Source organism: Pundamilia nyererei, unplaced genomic scaffold (genome assembly GCF_000239375.1).
Source record: "Pundamilia nyererei isolate P.nyererei 1_Seehausen unplaced genomic scaffold, PunNye1.0 scaffold00017, whole genome shotgun sequence".
Classification (NCBI taxonomy): domain Eukaryota; kingdom Metazoa; phylum Chordata; class Actinopteri; order Cichliformes; family Cichlidae; genus Pundamilia; species Pundamilia nyererei.
This window is the reverse complement of record NW_005187418.1, coordinates 1,699,245-1,704,889: the sequence shown is the minus strand read 5'-3', so window position 1 is coordinate 1,704,889 and position 5,645 is coordinate 1,699,245. Positions and strand designations below refer to the sequence as shown.

Below are 5,645 nucleotides of genomic sequence, written 5' to 3'. Positions count from 1 at the left end.
GCACAAAGACGTAAACACAAAGCGCGGATCCGCAGATCAGAATCAGTGAGATGTCGCCTTTCTCACCCGACGGCAGGGACACGGTCGAGGCTGAAAGCCAACAGCTCGCCGATTCTGATGTTTTGGCGCCTCCGCGCTTTGTGTTTACGTCATTTTTTCGCTGATTCTAAAGCTGTTAGTTTTATCTCTCTCCAAACAATACTGACTGAACCAGCAGCAAAAGAAGATCCAAACTACGCTTCACATAAACATCGTCATGAATTCACTCTGACTTTTGCTGTTTTGCTTCTACCACGATAAAAATCACACTTTATGCACAGCTCTCCCTCTCTCTCTCACACACACAGTACACTTCAAGAACAGTTTCCCCGTCTAAAAATCTGTTTTCTGCATTATTTGCTTGCTTGTTACGCACAAGTCTACCGTAATTTACAGGCTGTCGGCCGCTGTTTTTTTCCCTTTTACTTACTTCCGAAAAGAAAACCTAATTTCTGCTGTTCAATGGGCTACTGAACAAATTTAAACTTTTTAAAATTATGCAAAATGCTTAGCAGTGTCTCTGATAAAACCTCTGTAACTTCAGAGGTAATGTTCATAAGTTGATTAATGTGTTTCTTTCGTTTTTGATGTACTGCAGAATATTTTTTATAAAATCCCAGGCAAAGAAAATCACCTTCATGTTTTTCTGTGTTTTATCTTCAGCTGCTTTGACACAAAGGCATGTGCTGTGATGCTCACACCTTTGATAAAGTCTTGCGAGTGTCAGCTTCCTTTTTATAGATACAAAAATATGTAAATGTACTGATCTGAATTATAACATTTCTGACTGTCTGAGGCAAAATTTCCCAGATTTAAATCGAATCAATTGAATCGAATCGTGGATCAAATCAATTCGGGACCTTGTGAATCGGAATTGAATCGATTCTAGAAATCAGTGACGATACCGAGCCCTACTGGTAACCCTGATCAGCTTGTTATAATGCCCAGACCACCCACCTAAGCATTATTCCAGACCTTGCACCCGTTAAGAATAACATTAAATGTTGCTTAGCCACCTTCTGTGAAGGTAAAGACTAAAGGGTTTGTTGAGACCCTTGTAACCCCTTCACATAACTGTAAAACAACAGGACATTATACACTCATACAGCAACTCAATCACAAGCCAGTAAAAGGTTTATTCTCCTTTGTCACTCTAATGTGGACAATGTTTTAAAAAGTGAACATTTTGTTTTATTCGGTGACACCTGAAATGTTTTTTCCATTGGGTAAATGATCACTTTGAAAGAAAGAATTGTAGCAAAATAGCTAAACTTAGCTGTATTCACATTACAACTAAGTTACAATGTTCAATTAATGTTACAATGGTCCATTAATGTAGATATCTAATCTGCCAATCAGTTGACAGATATGCAATGCATTAACAGTGTGTTTCTGGATAAGTCAGAAAATTTTAGTGGAGCATGCCCTTCACTCGAATTTTCCACTAGTAAAGAGACCAGCAGACCAACATATAGTTAGCACACATAGTTAGCATTCCAAGATGGCGGCACTGAACGTAAACAGTGTAAATCGTGCCAAAACTGTTAACTCTGAATCTGTACAGCCATTGTTGTGTATTTTTGACTTACTAAGCCATATGCAGAGCACTGACCAGGCTCTATCTGTGAATTTGATTTTTACGTGCAAAAAAATAAGTATTATGCTATAAGTTTCCTGAAACTTGGGAGTGGCATCACTCCCAAGTTCCAATATCCAAGTTCCGAGGTATCTGGAATGTGGCAATAGGCATGTAGATAAGGTCAAGACAAACCACTGAAGTTCAAACTGGGCATCAGAATGGCGAAGAAAGGTGATTTATGTGCTGGGATTTTCAAGAGGACCATCTGCAGGATAATTATCCCAAAAAGAGAAAATAGCCAGTGAGTGGTACTTCTCTGGGAGAATTTGCCCTGTTGTCACGCTTGCTAGGGAAGAAAGTGAGGCTCAGTTTGAGATCTCAAACTGGTTCTTGAACATTACAAGGACTTTACTGTACCATGACGTCCCCATTGTCCCCAGATCTCAATTGGAAAACGCACCTTTGGGATGTGGTGAAACAGGAAAGTTGCATCACAGAGCCGACAAATCTGCAGCGACGGTATGATGCTATCGAGTCAACATGAACTGACATCTCTGAGGAATGTTTGCAGCACCTTGTCAAATCTCGTGTCTGAGGATAAAACGGGTTTAATAACAACTATTACTGATAAAGTTGCCACTGATTTACCTTAGTCAAAAATAACTTTGGTGGTAGCTTTCTGACTTCTCGACTATAACAAAACCTTAAACTAAATAACTGACTCTGACAGTTAGACATTTGATTTATTGTTAATATCACTTTCAGGGTTAGCATACAGCGGTTCCTTTTTTTTTAACCCAGGAAGCTACATCGCTCTTTTAGAGTTCAGCACTATTGTACTTTGGTTTTAGCTCTGTGACGCGGAGCTAAAAGTTAGGCATGCTTTGAACAACTATGCAAAACCGGCGTCTATGCAGCTTTTGTTTGAGTAGTGAAGTCACCCACAGGGAAATTCAGAGCTTCTGTCACTTAATTTATGATGAAAATGTATGTCAAGAAAAACAAAAATCAGACCCCAGGGAACAATTTAACACACATATGTTGTTGTTTGTTTTTATTATGAGGGAGACATGCTTCAGCTCCTTACATCTCCTCCTGTGTTTTCCCCTATAAAGTGTACATGTCTCTCTTTCTGAGTGGGTGAAAATGAAAGGTCTGACATCCTGTTTCCCTATTTTCATTCTTTGCACACTGCACAGCTGCCTGCAGATACTCTACACATCTGATGACTGTAGCTGGAGGTGTCTGAAAGGAGGGGAAGCAAATATTAGGAGAATAATCTGGAGTTTTTTCCCTTTTTTTGAGCAGCTGATTAGAGATGCTGAGCAGCTGATCTTTCATGTGGGACAGCCCACGGAGAGGATGGCAGCGCTTCCTAACTGTCACTCAGTGCATTTAATATTAACGTATCTCTGTATATATACTCATCAGACTCTAATTGAATTTCCCCTTGCTCCACATTTCATCTGCATTAAAATGCGTACTTCCCCCCGACACACACACACATTCACCCACGTGGTTGCTCGTCATTTTTCGTCTTATTTATGGCAGGAAAGCATTTCTTAAGCATATCTAGAGCTCAGACCCCATCGAAATGGCTCAAATGTGCCTTTAATATGCTTTGTTCCCTTCTGTGTAACAGACAGGCGAATATTCCCAACATCCAGCACTTTCGCAGCAAGGAGGAAGCGATTTAAACATCAGCCTCTCCCGTGAATTTCTACACAAACATAAAAGCCGTTACTCGCCTTGTTTTTGAGCCGATTCTGGTCGTCCGTGTCCGGGTTTTTACGGCAGCTCCACGGGCGCCGTCTCTCCACGGTGACTGTCGGAGGAGCAGCAGCAGTCCGCGGGTGTGCTCGTCACGGAGATCCTCAGTCCGTGGGCGGAGACAGCAGCAGGGTGGGATGCGAGCTGCGCAGGCCCCAGCTGCTACACCGATGTTTGTGTGTTTGTGCCAAAGTGATATCTGGTGTTTCTATGTGTAATGTGTGTCTTTATTTATATTGTTAATAGACTTAGACTTTAGTGAACAGGGTTTACAAAGGGGCTATATCTACAATAAAGAAGTTACCTGTTTTGGAATTATCTACATGACCGCGTTATTGTACCCAAATTATAATCAATTTAGTCCATGTTTGGACACTTAAAATATCTTCATAGAACGATTGTTATATTTGTTATATTCCTGCTACCCTCGTGGCCTCACACTTAAGGGGGGGGGGGTTAATGTCAGTGAGATTTTTAAAATGGATAAATAAAGAAGTCAGTTTGCCAAAAACGGTGTGGCTTCTACCTGTCTCAGGGGATTTGCTGATTTCACGTATGAGGGCTATATTAGACATATATTTCACATATTACAGGTAAAGGGTGATTTATAGCAGTTTAAAAACCAGAAATCACTTTTTTTTGGCAAATGATCATCTTTTGGCACAGGAGATTGCTTACTCTGGCTGTGCTGCACCTTACTTATGACGTTCTGTTTACTTTTTAAACCTTAAAAATTCTAACTGCACTACATCACCTAACTCTGGTTAATGCAATTGTATCACACCTTTTGCTCTTGCACGAATTGCTGATAATTGAAACATCCTTCAATGTTGAGCTCGAAGAGTTTTCTTCTTCTTTGGCCATGTTCTCTCAATAATGCACACCTTTTGTTTGTTGCTTACTTTTCCCGTTTCTTTTATTGACAGCAACACCGGAGGGAAAACCATACATTCATTTTTAGCAGTTCGCGCTTCACAACATACGGAACAGGAAGTGAGGTCACCTATAATCACCAAAATAAAATCATTTCCAAAATAAAATGACAATGAGAAAACATCTTTCACAACATAAGATAAATTAATATATTTACTCGTGAGAACACAAATCTAACACCCCCACCCCCTTGTTCTCATGCTGTTAACCCATAGCATCTTATGCATTTCCAAAGAACCATTTTTGAAACTTTCTGAGTCTTGCTCTTGTAACTGGTTTTGTCAGTATGTCTGCAGCCATTTCTTCTGAGGGACAGTGTTCAATGCGGATTTTCCCTTCATTTACCGCTTCACGAATGAAGTGATATTTCACATCAATATGCTTCGACCTCTGTCTGTTCACTGGGTTTTTACTCAAAGCAATGGCCCCTTGGTTATCCCCAAACAGTTTAGTACATGTGTACCTTTTTCTGTCCATGCCATTTAACAGTTGGGTTAAATACATGCTTTCCTGAGTAGTGGTTGCAAGACCAATGTTCAAGTTCAAGTTCAAATTTTATTCGCCACATGCAGTTGCAGGTTGCCCTGCAGTGGAATGAACCCGCCCCCCCCGACCTTACACACACAACACAGACATCACATGGGGATACAAGTCAGAGAACGGTTGCATTACAGAAAAACCACTGAAATGTACACACAATGGGACAGTACAAGAGGAAAAAAAGAGACCTCCACTCATGCTGGGCTATAGAGGACAGCATGAGACCAGGAAACAAAAAAACTCCTCTGCACAGAAAGCACACAACATTATAGAGCACGTGATCAGCAACAGGGTTGGGTAGGGGATAAGGAGTAATCCCAGGCAACACAGCAGCCATCCTGCCACTGCGCCGACTCTCCAGCGCGGGCCCAGACCCGCCTCATGTTCCCAGGAGGCAACAAGCATCGAAGGCATTGGAAGGGGAGGGGGGATGTGTGAGTGCTTATCAGTGTAAGTGTATGTGTGTGCGTGTCCATAGTTCAGCTGAGACAGTGTCCTCCGCCCTATCAGGCTAAGTAAACAGTCTACCAGCCAACCCAGGTGGCCTTGCACAGAGTGGGAAGAACAGTCAACACACAGTCGTTATCAGGGAGTTTTTGTTTGGTTCAAGCCTTGAGCCAACAGCTGGCGCTGAGGGGATATCCGCATTATGATGCTGATGTTGTTGATTTTTCTTATATGCGAGCAGCTCATGAGAATTTCAAAGCTGTTCTTTAACACTCCGACACTGGTCTCTCAATCTCCCGTTGGAGAACCGCGAGCTTCTCCATGATGTTATCAAACT

At 41.6% G+C, this 5,645-nt stretch overlaps 1 protein-coding gene across 2 annotated transcripts in view; it reads right to left on the bottom strand.

Moving 5' to 3' along the window:
• The window catches only part of slc16a5a (solute carrier family 16 member 5a), a 14,469-nt gene extending 12,360 nt beyond the window's left edge, over window positions 1–2,109 (bottom strand). For both annotated transcript variants that reach the window (XM_013908966.1, XM_013908967.1), the window contains exon 1: window positions 2,079–2,109. The gene's annotated coding sequence lies outside the window, so the exon portion shown is untranslated. The remainder of the gene's footprint in view (window positions 1–2,078) is intronic.
• Window positions 2,110–5,645: the final 3,536 nt, after the last annotated feature.